General features: G+C 42.2%; 2 protein-coding genes across 3 annotated transcripts in view; one reads left to right on the forward strand and one right to left on the reverse strand.

Moving 5' to 3' along the window:
* Positions 1–1046, reverse strand: part of LNX2 (ligand of numb-protein X 2) — a 98318-nt gene extending 97272 nt beyond the window's left edge. The window contains exon 1 of the mRNA XM_079902956.1: positions 45–1046. The gene's annotated coding sequence lies outside the window, so the exon portion shown is untranslated. The remainder of the gene's footprint in view (positions 1–44) is intronic.
* Positions 1–14462, forward strand: part of LOC307176624 (protein POLR1D-like) — a 42363-nt gene that overhangs the window by 8331 nt on the left and 19570 nt on the right. The window lies entirely within an intron of this gene.

Here is a 14462-nt window from a genome sequence, read left to right on the forward strand (position 1 = left end):
ATTGTCCTAAAACTCAGCCGCTGAAATCAAAAAACATTTCTCACCGTTTCTGTGGGTCAGGAATCTGGTTGGAGCTGAGCTGGAGGAATCTGACTCAGGACCTCTCACAAGGCTGCAGTCAAGGTGTCACCTGGGCTGCAGCTGTCTCCAGGCCTGAATGGGGGTGATGGGCTTCCAAGCTTGCTCACATGGGACGGCCTCGCGCCATGGCTTCTGGCTTCCCCCAGAGCAAGAGATCCAGGGAAGAGGGAGAACGCAAGATGGAAGCTCAGTCTCTCTATACCCTCATCTCAGCAGTGACAGTCCATCACGTCTGCCCTGCTGTGTCTGTCAGAAGTGAAGGGAAGGGGTTGTACAAGGGCAGGAATGCCAGGAGGTGGGGAATCCTTAGGACCACCTCAGACACTGCCTAACCCCAGATAACACGTGTGCCGACCGCCAGACCTCCGTCGCTTTCTGTCCCCTGACTTGGTTTCATTCCTTCAGAGTCCTCACTGTTAACTGACGCTAATATTATGTATTTATCCATTTATTGTCTAACGCCACTTCAATGTAGGCTTTCAGAGGGCAAGGGCTTTGTCCTTGTTTGCTTTTGTATCCCCAGCACTTAAAACCATGCCAGGCACGCAGTAGGCTCTTGTCAGTCCTTAGTTGATGAACGAATGAATGACTGTGTGTGCGTGATTGAGCGTCAGTGTCTAAGCATGACTGCCACGGCAGGGAGGGAAAACTGCAGTTGCACTGACATTATTTTGTACACTTATCAGCTGACACTTGCATACTCAGCCACCACAGTAATAAGCTCCGAGAAGAAAAGGGCTTCTCGAGTGGGGCAAGGAAGCATGCCTGTCCTGTGGCTTCAGTGGGAGGAATAGCTGAAGTGATGAGCGTCGTGGAGCACCTCAGTGAAGGTGGCCATACCTTATACTCCATCTCACTGATGTCTTCTCTATATTGCCAAGAGCCCTGGATACGGACATCCCTTACCACCTCTATCCCATGCAACGTTTGTTATCTTTTCTCCTATTGGTCTAAAATAAAAGGCAGCACATCTCCCACTTAAGGGCGCTCAAAGGACATTCTGATTTTGCAGTAACAACTATATGGAAGGGTGATGTGGATTATCCTGGGATCTTGTCCCCACAGAATTCTAGTGGAACAAACATGGTAGAATTATTATTTTGGGTATCACGAGGTGGAATTCCAAGGATGTGATTCTAAGGCATGCTGTTTTGTCAATGCCAAATACTACATCCATTTCCTGGCCAGCTGTCTGATAAATCTATGCTGTTTATTACAAGTAGCCTTGCTTTGGAAAAATACAGGATATATGTATTTTTTTTCAGCAGTTATTCTAAAGTCCTGCCATGGACCAGGTACATTAGGGATACAAAAATGAATCTCCTTTGGTTCCTGCCTTCACAGAGTTTGCAACCAGGGTAGACCAAAGAGCTGTGTATTTCAGGACTAAAGGAAAGGTGTCATTTCTTCTAACTTGTCCACCTTGTTCAACACCATAGCTCCTCCCCCAACACCCACACCCTGCAGTATTTTTTTAAATATAGCCCTATTGAATTCACCTATTTGTTGCATTTATTCTATATTATCTATTCCTCCCCCACCCCTGCCACACACACATACTGTAACATAAGCTTCATGAAGGCAGAGACTTTTGTCTGTGTTCACCGATGTCTCTATAGCCCCTGGAGCAGTGCCTGAAGCACAGTAGGTGTTCAAAACATATTTATCACATGAATGAATAGAAGATGGACACTCTGTATTTTTTAACTGAATATCCTAAGAGCTGAATTTGAATTTGTAATGCTGAAATAACTATAAGCTTTGGGGTTGAAAACCACAAGTTTGTAGTTAGTTGTATGTCTTTAGCTGCATACTCTGTCCACATGGAGATGACAACATGCTGGGAGCCACAGGGAGGAGTTCACTAAGCAAAGGTGGTCATGACCAGAGCAGGCAGAGGTGGAGTCCCAACCAAGTATCCCGCACAGCAGGAACCACTCAGATCTTACACATGTATCGACCAGGTGGTAGGGGAGTCCAGAGAAGTCACCTGAGCTAAGAAAAGTTGGCTATGTTGTTTTATTTGGATCTGAAAGGCCAGAAGTGGTTCCCATTGAGTGCATCTCATAGTCATAAGCACTGACCCCCAAGGCAGCCGCTGTTGACTCTGTGAGCACCTGCTCTACTGCACATACCTACTGTATGGTTTCAGATTTGGGGAGTTCACTGGACAATAATATTTCAAAAAATAAAATCTAATAGGGTGAACTGATGTGGAGTCGCATAGTTTTATTTTGCCATTGAAAATGAACTTTGTTTTGGTTGGAAACTGTCAGAAATCCCAGTCTTTATATGGCCTGATAGCACATAAAGGTCTCCAGTGTGCGTTTTCCAACACCATCAAGCAATCCGTCAAGCAGTGCAATTCTGACACTGTCTGCCCGGAGACAGTATCAGAGCTCACTCGGTCCCACAAGACTGCACCTACCCAACCCCACTTCAGATGCCAGCTGCAAATCCAGGTTGTTTTACCTGTGCTTCTGACCTACTGGCTGTAAACCGGAAGTTCTCATGACCCCATCCCTGGGCCCAGTTAATTTGTTAGAGTGGCTCACGGAATTCAGAGAAACATTTACTTACTTTTTATCAGTTTATTATAAAGGATACAGATGAACAGCCAGATGAAGAGGTGCATGGGCAAGGACTGTGGGGGGGTCGGGGGGGGTGAAGTTTCCATGCCTTTTCTGGGCAACCACCTCTCCTCAAATCACGCACTCACCAGCCCGGAAGTTCTCTGTACCCTGTCCTTTTGGGGTTTTATGGAGGCTTCATTACACAGGCATAATTGATTAAATCATTGCCATTGGTGGTAGAACTCAATCTCTAGCCCCTTTCTCCTCCCCAGAGGTCTGCGGATGGGACTGAAATTCCAACTCTCTAATCAGCGGTTGGTTATCCTGGTGACCAGCCCCCATCCTTAGGTTACCCAGGGCTTTCCCTAAAATCACCTCATCAAAACAAAAGACAGCTTTATATTTCTCATCAATTAGGAAATCCCCATGGTTTTAGGAGCTCTGTGTCAGGAATGGGAGGAAAACCAAACATATATTTCTTACTATATAAGTCAGCATATCATAAGACCAAACAGAGAATTAAATGAAGCATTCTACAATTTGACATCTGTTGTGCCATTTTTATCACATTAGCTCCACGGTAAGATGCACAGACTCCTCAGTTTTCTCTGGGATCCTCAGAGCATTCGGTCCACAACTCTTAATTTCTCACCACCATGCTTGGTAAATTATATGGGATTTCAGAATGAATTTTCATTGGAGCTTAGATTTCAAGATGAGGATGACGTATCATTGAGATTCCTCATCTAAAGTTATTTCAGATCCTGGCTTGCTTGCTTAACTCTGTTCTGCATACTTAAGCATAAATCCTGGTGTTTAGAATACTTAACAGGGTTTTTATTCGGAAGTGATTAATATTTAATTGGGGATATAAGTGTCAATTATCATCTCATTCCCTGAAGATGAAGAAAAAAGAGTATAATCATCAAGTTCAGTGTCTATCAAAGTAAAAGGTGGATTTATGTTCTCCATCAGAGCTTGTAATCTAAGCCTTCAGGACTTGGTTCTACAGTTGTTTTCCTGGTTTTTGTTTGTTTTCATGGCAAAGGCTGTACTTTGTCATTAAATGGATGGGGAAAGTAGGGATTCTAGAGTCTTATGATTAGAAACTGTTCTGCCGCTGGCACATGAAAAGATGCTCAACAACACGTATCATCAGGGAAATGCAAATTAAAACCGCAATGAGATATCACCTCACACCTGTCAGAACGGCTGTTCTAAAAAGACAAGAAATAACAAGTGCTGGTGAGGGTGTGGAGAAAGGGAGCCCTCCCACACTGCTGGTGGGAGTGTCAATTGGTGCAGCCACCGTGGAAAACAGTATGAAGTGTCTTGAAAACATTAAAAATAGAACTACCATCAGCCCAGCAATTCCACTCCTGGGTATTTATCCAAAGAAAACAAAAACACTAATTCAAAAAGATACATGCACCCCTATTTCATTGCAGCATTATTTACAATAGCCAAGATATACAAGCAACCTAAGTGCCCAGCGATAGATGAACAGATAAAGAAGATGTGTACGTGACAGAACATTACTCAGCCATAAAAAAGAATGAAATCTTGCCATTTGCAACAACGTGGATGGACCCAGAAGGTAATATGAAATAAATCACACAGAGAAAGACATATACTGTGTGAAATCACTTATGTGGAATCTAAAAAAACAGAACAAATGAACACACATAACTAAACAGAAACAGAGTCATAGATAGAGAGGAAAAACAGATAGTTGCCAGAGAGGAGGGAGCTGGGGAAGGGAGAGAAATAGGTGAGGGAGATTAAGAGGTACAGACTTTTAGTTACAAAATAAATGAGTCAGGTATGAAATGTACAGTGTGGGGAATATAATCAATAATTATGTAATATCTTTGTATGGTGACAGGTGACAGCTAGACATCATGGTGATCATTTTGAAATGTATAAAAATATCAAATCACTGTTTATGCCAGGAAATAACATAGTGTTGTAGGTCAATTATACTTCAAAAACAAACAAACAAACTCATAGAAAAGTGACCAGATTTGTGGTTTCCAGAGGCAGGAGGTGAGGAGAGGGGGAACTGGATGAAAGTAGTCAAGGTACAAACTTCTAGTTATAAGATAAATAAGAACACTAGGGATGCGATGTACAACACGATAAATACAGTTAACGCTGCTGTATGTTATATATGAAAGTTGGTAAGAGGGTAAATCCTAAAGAGTTCTCATCACAAGGGAAAATGTTTTTTTCTATTTTTTTAATGTTGCATCTATATGAGATGATGGATGTTCCCTGAATTTACTGTGGTCATAATTTCATGATGTATGTGAGTCAAATCATTATGCTGCACATCTTATATAGTGCTGTGTGTCAGTTATATCCCAATAAAACTGGAAGAGAAAAAAAAAAAAATGTTCTGCTGAAAATGTCAGTCTTTAGGAGTATCAGCCTGCAGGTGCGTCACTGCCTGCTGCCCAGACTTGCAGCAAGCATGCCAAAGGTTCCCTTTCTGTTTTCTTGTTGTAATAAGCTGGTCGCCATCTGAGAGCAGTGTGCTTCAGAACAAGCCCGGACGTGAAGAATCCAGCTAGGCTTATTGCTAGGCTTATTCCTAGCCAGAAGCAGACACGCAACTGTGACTGTGAAGTAAGAAGACCAGCCAGGTGGACAAACCAGTTTACACCTCCTTCAAGGCAGATGATGTGTTTCCCATTTATAGAGAAAGAAACTGAGGTCTGGAGAAGTTAAGTAACCGCCCTAAGGCTGTACGGCTAGTGAGTGGAATGAACCGAAGACAGCCTGACCCCTGAGGTTCAGCTTTTATGTCCATGATGTTGCCTGTGTTACCCCCTGCAGGAAGACAGGAAAGCTTTGCCAGAGCGTGTGCTCCAGAGAGTTCAGTTTGAGAGACAAAACTATTGACCAGTAATCCTTGTTTATTTCTAAATTCAGGCTGAAACGTGTTGGAAATGGGACTGTTTTCTATAAAACTTAACCATGAAAAGAGTCACTGAGTTACAGACTATCTGGTCAAGAACGTAGATATAGGCTTACTAATAGTCGCTTCATGAAAATATCATTTTCCATATTATTAAACTTCATTGGCATTATCTTTAAGTACATTAACTTTTTAATCGATGTTATGCCAAAGCAGCACTTGATCATCCTCAAAAGGTAGAAGACATCTTCCTGGACGGGATAAAGTAAGGGTGTGTGTGAGCGGAGAGGACTCAGATGTCCAGGTCAGATCAGGTGTCCCCTGATGGTTTGCCCCTGGATGAGGCAGCCTCCCTAAGCCTTAGTGGTCTAACACATACAAAGGGGACAATAACTGAAAAGGTTCTTCTGAGGGTCACTGAGATCGTATGTTCTGCTCTTAATCACTGTGCACATGATACATACTATTATATGGTATTTTTGTGTTTTAGTTAACAATATAACAATCGATACTACAGACCCATTTAAAATTTTTCTTAAGATAATACATTTGTTCAGTGCTTTATAGCTACAAAGTAATTATATATATGATTGTGTTTGATCCCCATACAAACTCTGAAAGGGTAGTAGAGATATCTTCATTTTATAGATGGTGTAACCAAGATGACAAGAAAAATCACAGAGTCAGTAAGGGCAGAACTGGGATCATCCTCTCCACTGCACTGTGGCCGCTTCCTCATTTTCCTAAGGTGACTTGAACATGTCCTTGGTTCAAACCTAGGAAGTGGGAACTGCTGGATCCCTCTTCTAAGAGAATCAAGAGATGTGGTAGAGAATGTATAATAGTAGAACAAGTATCAGGTAATTCTACTCAGTCTGAACTTCTCAGGTGAGAGATTCTGCTCTCAAGCTTGAACTTTCCAGAGCTTGTCCCTGTATTGGTCACATCCACCAGGAAGTTGCCCAGCTGCTGACTTTGCACGGAGCAGACCTAGTTCCCGAATGAACACAACTGTCTGAAAAGCCAAAGAGCCAGGACCACTGGCTTTCTTTTTGTGCATATGAGATAGGATGCTTTCATGTAATTCGTTTCTGATCATGTATTTCATAGGTCATGGGAGGGAATTCTGTTCTGACTGGGGCTCTGCCCATCTCCCTGTCATTAGATACAGGAAATTTCCTCTGACTTAACCATAGGAAGATAGAATTTCCTTTATATTATTTGCACTGATAAATAACCCCTCAGCTTTTCATCAAAACAGAAATATGCAACAGATAAAAATTAACATTCTGCAAGTTTTTCTTTGCAGTATAAATGAAAAGAGGAGGTACTGAGATTAAAGTTTTGTTTTGGCAAATTCAGATACCTAAATGACCCCTTGTCCCTCCCAAGAAACATCAATGCAAAGAAAGCCCTCTGTACCGCTCATCTTTTTCAATCCTTGCAGTGCATCTGTGAGCCGGGGCTCAGGCTCATTTTACGGAGAGGAAACGTACTCAGAGAAGGTACTTAACTTGTCCAGAGCACCCAGGTGGCTAGTGGAGCTGGCTCCCACTGTCCCACACTGTTCTCCAACATGAAACACAGTTTCCATAGTAAAAGCTTTTGATCTATCCTGCTTTGAAGTTAATAATTTAGGTACTTTTAAATAGGTTTTCATTTTTATATGATTAAGCAATTACAGCAAATGACTTCAAGTAACATTTTCCAGGCTGAGTGAGTTTCAGTTAACACTACCCCTGACTGCAGCCAGGACCCAGTTTCCCGTAAACCATCACTGGGTGGGGTCTTCTAGTGTGATTCATAACACAGTTGTAGACACACTAGTGCTGGTCCTTGTAAGGTTATACTCCAAAGGTAATGACCTTGGGCTGAAGTATCATAATTATGGTCTATCCCCTCCTAATTTCTCCCCAGGATGACTGAAACATGTCATCCAGGTTCTGGCCGGGGGTGGGGGGAGAAGAAATATAATTGTGAATTAAATGTTCCCCCCGCCCCCCCAAAAAAGTCAGGTAACTATTTAGTTTTAGGCAAGTTATTAACCTCTCTAAACCATCATTTCCTTGGCTTTATATGATAATGTTAAATTAGAGGACCTCTAACAGGAAACTTCCCTTACATTTTCATAATATAGTATTATATTTAAAGGATCTTCACCTGAACATTTTAATTCATTTTGGTTTCTTTCCTCGCCTATTATAGTAAAAAGAGCCTTGTAATACTTGGATTTGAGGCCTCTCTGGGAACACTGACTGTGTAGGAATTAATACAGAAGTTTAGCATATGGCCCGATTTCTATCAAGCAAATGCTAAGGCAGAGTTGTGAATTTAGGGGGTTGATATTTCAAATGAGCTGTGCAAGTGTGGTCCTGAACATTTGTATTGAAAACGCAGTGCCCTTTTTTTGTAAGCCCATTATCACACCTTGGGAGCAGGCCAAATGATGCTGTTTGTATAATCAGCACGATCTGTCTCTCAGAGCTTTCCCTGCTGTCTCGGTTGGGTACCTATTCCATTTTTAACACAGTTCTGAGCTCTTCATTAGCACTGCTCCATCCAGTTAAACTGCAGCTGCTGTCCCATCCCTAAGGATGGGTGGTATTTCAGTAGCAGACAAGATGATTCTAATATGTGCAGCTACTTCAAGCACAGCAGTAAAAAGGGCCAGGAGAGGACTGTGCTGTGTCTTGATATTTCCTGAAATGTACAGTGAAACATCTGCTCCAGAACATGCTTCCATATTTCCCTTCTTGCTAACAGCACCACTTGTAAGTAATTTACAAGTCCCAGAACTCTGGGACTTCAGAGTTCACTAGTTCTTGACTGTCTTGCAGCTGGTTTCTGGTGCCAAAATCACCCATTGTATTATCCTCTCCGGATTCTTTCTTTTGGCAGTTGATGTATTGTTTGCATGGTATGATATAAACCTAAAGATAGGATTAATCAGTAATGGAATTTTCCATGCTTTGGGCTTTCCTCCTGTAGCGTTTAGTCCCCATGTGCTGGTTCCTACCCTTTGGCCATCTCTGCAGCCTTTCTAGTGGTCCCTCCTGTGCTGTTGAATTCAGCGTCTGTAAGGATGTTTGCACTGCAACAGAGTCTATGACTTCTGCCAGCTACGAGGGAAGCATCTCGGGTCTTTATAAGTAAATGTAAAGCCTTGCTTGCACAGTTGTGCAGTTTTGGCTGACTTGTTCCTTGAGCCATCTAAGTTCAGTAGAACTTTGAACTTTTATAAACATTTTCCTCAAAGAGACACTACTCCCCAAGTCTGTGTGTGTGTGTCTAACTGGTCAATTCTATTAACTACATTATAGCAATGTAGAATTTTTTCCCCAAAGCACTTGTATTATATTAACTAAGATTTTTTTTAATTGGAAAATGGGATTGAAAATTGCCTTGTCCTTAAATTCATTGTCATGTGCATTAGCCCCTAAAGACAACTTGAAACTTGACGCTGAAGAGTTTACAAAGAGTCAAGAATTCACTGGTTGTTTTCAATAAATTATTTTGTATAGTAGATTCTTGTATTTAATGACTGAGGTAGAAAATGTTGTCTGTGTGTATATGTACTATTTCTTTTCAGAAACTCTCCCAGCCAGTTTTGTAGGAGAAACTACCATCCCTCTCAAAGTACCCCTTGATACCTAAAGTGTGGAAGACAGGACACTCCTGGTGCTCAAGATGAGGCTGGGTCTGGAGGTGCACAGAGTGGGGGCTGGGAGGGGCTGCACCCTCTGTTTCGTCGTCTCTTGCCTTGTACTGAGGGGCCCCCAGGCAGCCATTGAACCTGCGCTGGTCGCTAAGGAACACAGGCTCTCTCTTCCTCCCATCTCATTGTGTATTGCGGGACTTCTAAGAATTAGAAGCATCAGTATGTTTTCTTCCTGGGTTCAACACTGCTTAATGCAGCTGAAAGGAAAACACTTTTTAAAGACCCTGAATTGATTAGGAAATCCCACACATTCTGGAATATTCTATATTTTCCCCATTCCTTGGCTCTTACCTCCAAGTATAGTTTATAATCATTTGATGAATCAGACACTGAGATGCACATGGGGTGGATGGCTTGTTTTCAGCAGACTGCTGCAGCCCTGACACAGCTGAGGGAAACGCCTTCAGCGGGCTGACCAGGCCTTCTGCTGAATAGGCCGTCCTTTGGATGGGGCTGCGATCCAAGAGCTCTGAAGGGTCCTTTAGGACAGTCTGCAGAAACCCGCAGATCTCTGGTATAAAATAAAGCTCTTTTAGGATTAAGAGAGTGATTTGCAGACCACGCGATGGGCGAGGTGGCTTTTCTGGTGTGTGGCGTGTTTACCGAAGGGCAGTGCGCCAGGTGCCAGGCCTCACTGAAGAAGGCTGCGGAGGCGAGCCCTAGAGGCTTTCTATCGCAATGTTTCCTTTTGTTCAATCGTTGTGATTTTTTTCCTTTTTGCATTTCGAACAGCTATTGGGTGAGAGTTTGAATTTTATGAAGAGATAACAAAATGCTTTCACAGAGTAAGAGACCTCAATAATTATTTTGACCTTACTTTCTTTGACTGAGTTTACTTCTCCCAACTAATCTTTTAGTAAGGCACGTGTATACTTTATATACTTTTAAACTTAATTGACCTATCAGACAGACACGTTGTTCCTGGCAATGGTATAATTCACAGGCTTTTCTATTTAGAGTTTACTATCTTCTAAGGTAGTTCTCTGCCATCCCCACCCCCCTGCACAGAGTTTTTTTCAGTAAGAGATGCTTGTCTTCACAATACACGATTTACCGTGGCACATTTAACTAGGTCCTATAATATGAACTGAAAATGAATCACTGTATTTTCTGTGTGTGGCTCCTTAATCGGGATTTAAGAATAAATATTTGCAGAAATACTTACTACTTTGACAATGAGGTGACTTCATTATGAGGTCATTCCTCAGGTGAGGTGTTTTATGACCTGAGAGATAAGGTTTCCCTCTAAGAGCTAAACTAATAGAAGTCAGCCCACGTATTACCTGAAGAAGTCATCTCGCTGTAATAATAACCCACCCTCTGAGGTCACGCAGGATGGGTAGCTGTGGACATTTGAGACTGTCCAAGTCCAGGTGAGGAGACGGGAGTTCTGCCTTCACCACAGCGGTCTTGTCGTGACTGCAAATAATCGCAGTAAAACGTGCTGCCAGCCCTCCCATGGCCTTCCTCTCACGGGGCTCAGCTGTGTCGAGGCTGGGGGGTCTCGCCTTCACCAGAACTGTAGTGTCAGGGTCAGTTAAAAGTCAACTGCCCGGGTTCACATCCCAGCCCCAGTTTCTTCACTCTTTATTTTCTCCTTATCAATGAAATAGTAGTTACCTAGAGGAGTTGTGAGGATTAAGTGTAAGATACATGGCACATAGGTACTGCTGCCATCATTATTTTTCATCATATCCCCAGTGGTGCATATTAAGTGCTTATTATATCGATATTCAAAGGAGAGTTTCCTTGAACCTGGGCAGCCCCATGTGTCACAAACGTGCAGATCTTCCGTCAGTGCAGTTCCTAGCCCAGGAAACACCCTCCTCTTGTTTTGACCTGCGTCCCTGAATGAAAGGAAACTGTGGGGTCCGTGGCGATGGGGGGCTGTGCCCTGTTGACGTCAGAGCGCACACTGCTTCAGAGTCCAGGAAGGATGTGAGCCGCGCAGTGTTCGGAAAAAAAAAGACACATTAACTTGTCAAAACCTTCTTTTCAGCGTGAGTGCAGGAGGTTTTGCCATAAGGAAATATTGTTTCCCAGCAGAGCTAAGCTTCCCTTTGCTTGCTTGTCTCAGGATTTCAGTTCAGAGTTCTGGAGGTTCTCATGACTTAGTTCAGTATGAGGAATAGTTATACTTGGAGACTAACATTTAATGTTAGATCAGATTACTCATACATTTGTATATGTGTAGGTCTTGGAGAACATACAGGAGGTTTGTTACTGATTCATTAATCTACAGGGAAACTTTAAAACATTCAAAATTTAGGTTTTCAGTTTTTTACATTTATGTTAATTTACATTTTGACAATATACTACAATTTGGTCCATGTTGAATAGTTACACTTTGTTTTTTAATACTTTAGATTATTACAGTCCATAGAACTTACTTTATATGTAAATCTTGATCATAACAATATGATTAGTGATTCTGCTGAAATAAAGGCAAGAAAATAAATTTTATGGAATAAAGATATATATAAATTTTCTGTCTTTCTGTATTCATCTAAATATTACCAACCCATTAAGAGAATAATCAACGTGTGCAGGGAGTTAATTCTATTATCTCATATTTCACTAACTTAAATTTTTAAAAATCATAGCTTTACACATTTTTTTGAAGTACAGCTGACTTACAATTTTATATTAGCTTCAGGTGTACAACATAGTGATTCTATATTTTTATATACATTACAAAGCGATGGCCACGACAAGTCTGGTTACCATCTATCACCATACAGAGTTTACACATTTAAATTTTTATTGTAATGAAGGTGTATTTGTCATGGTAGGAGGAATGAATATGTTTTATTTAATGGTTTTTAAATGTAACTTAAATATTTAGAAGTATGGTACATCGGCCTGAAAGAAAAGGTGGTTTTATAATATCTATTGATGAGGCACCGGTGGGGAGATGAGGAAGGGCTGGTGGAGAAGGTGACCTCTGACCTGAGCGTCCGGTGGTGAGGATGTAGCTGCAGGAAGAGCCCTGGGCAGGGTGCAGCCCAGGCAAAGCTTCCCATGCACACGACGGCAGATATGGTGCTGCCGTCCAGCCGCTGTCCCGGCCAAATTGGGCTTCTGGACTAGCAAAGCTACAGCCCACGAATGTGCTGTCTGGCTGCTGTAATAAGAAGACCATGGACTAAGTGGTTTAAACAGCAAACATTTATTTCTAACAGTTCTGGAGGCGGGAGGTCTGAGAGCCAGTTGCCAGCAGATTTGGTGTCTGGTGAGGGCCCATCTTCTCCCTGTGTCCCCACATGGCAGAAGGGAGGAAAGAGCTCTCTGGGGTCTCTTTTATAAGGGCACCAATCACCTCCCCCAAAGGCCCCACCTCCTAATACCATTACATCGGGAGCTAGGATTTCAACATCTAAGTTTGGGGAGGGAGGGACACAAACATTGAGTCCACAGCACTTTCCTTCACCATTTCTCAAGAAAGTATATGTTGAGGTCTTTTTTTGAGCAATTACTTGATATTTAGCTTCTCTGATATTATTTCTTTAAAAATCTCATTTTCTTGTGTTCTTCATTATTTAATTTTCTGTTGTTTCATTTTAGTTGCCTTAAATATCTTGCTACCCTTTCGCTATAGTGATATAGTTAACTCTCAGTTGATTTATGTGAGTATAAAGGACCACAGACCCAGATAACTCAAAACTAATTTGTTTGACTTTGGATTTTAAGGCGATTTAGCACCAGATTTGTGTTCCCACTCGGGTTTTGTTTAAGCTGCTATTATGATCAGTGTGCGTTGTACAAGGATGTACCAGCTGGCTAATGGGATGAACAGGCAGGCCTGAAGAAGCTGAGCTAGGATGGAAAATTGTCTGTGGATAATACACACATGGATCATTGAAAATCGATTGTAGCTTGTTCCTGTGCCCAGGAAACTGTCTGCTTAATGACCTGGCTTTCTGGGACTTCTTGTTTGCACCGGACTGTCTATTCTAATACAATGGATTTGTTTTACAAAGAAACCTTTAAGATGCTTAAAGGATCTAAGCATAAAAATTATGGTACTTAAATTTGTGTCTGAAATTTAATTGTTCAAGTCCTTGTTGTACTTAGTTCTTATATATTCTCCTACTGTTTGCTGTTCCTGTATTTTAATTGCAGTTTACACTTCTGTTTCACAATCTCATTAAAAACTATCTTGTTTCATGATGCCGATGTTTCATAATCTTTGATAATTTAAGTATCTAGCCTCTGTGATAATGTGTGGTAGAAACTGACTTTGTTATTTCCTTACCCGAGAATTCATTAGCGAGAGTTCCAGAAAAAACAACAGAGGCTACAGAGGAGTGAGGAAAACTACCTGACTTTCTAATTTTTTTTCCTGTTGATTTTGAAGGTGATGTTGTTATTTCAAGGACAAAACACATGATTGCTAGAAGTTACTTTCCTATTTGGAAGGAAAGCCCTGCAGAAGGAGCTCGTGCAGAGTGCGGGTGGGACACAGCGAATGCCCCACATTCTTAGGACAAAGTCTGAGCAGCCCTCCGTTCCTCTGCCTCTGCAGTTCTCTGAATGAGTGCGGAAGCAGTGGCAGCTCTGTCAGGGCTTTTTTTTTTTTCCCCTTTTGCATTTACTTTATTTTTTGCCTTTTAATGATAATGAGAAAAGGGCTTCTCCAGGACTTGTCGTGCAAATGTTTGTGGAGGAGACGGGAAGTATGATAGGAAGATGCAGGGCAGGTACCCTTAAACCCACAGGTCCTTTTGTTTTGTTTTGGTCCTCCCCACCGCTCTCAGTGTCCCCGGTACCTCCTTCCTCATCTGAACACTGGTCGTGATGACTATGTTGTCATGTTCAGATGGGACAGTGCTTTGTAAACCGTAAAGCTCGTGACAACATGAGTTGTCCAAACAGTAACAAACGCCTCAGTCGCAGGCAGTCTGCTGGGCCTGGGTTCTGCCCTGTCTGCTCCCGACCTGTCACCGTCTTTCCTCACTGGTGAACTGGTTCACCCCAGGCAGTCTTTCTCATACTTACACCTTCTTTTCTCTTGGGCTGTCGTTGTAAGTCAGAAGGTATCCTTAATCACGGCAGAGAAAGTTAAGCACAGCACTGGAGACAGTTTTCAGTGAAATCACAACTACAGAAGAATCCACGTCCAACTTCACGCTCTGGAAGGTGCCTAGACTAGGCCTGCAGGATCCCGGCA

The sequence above is a fragment of the Stenella coeruleoalba genome (genome assembly GCF_951394435.1).
Source record: "Stenella coeruleoalba genome assembly, chromosome: 18".
Taxonomy (NCBI): Eukaryota; Metazoa; Chordata; class Mammalia; order Artiodactyla; family Delphinidae; genus Stenella; species Stenella coeruleoalba.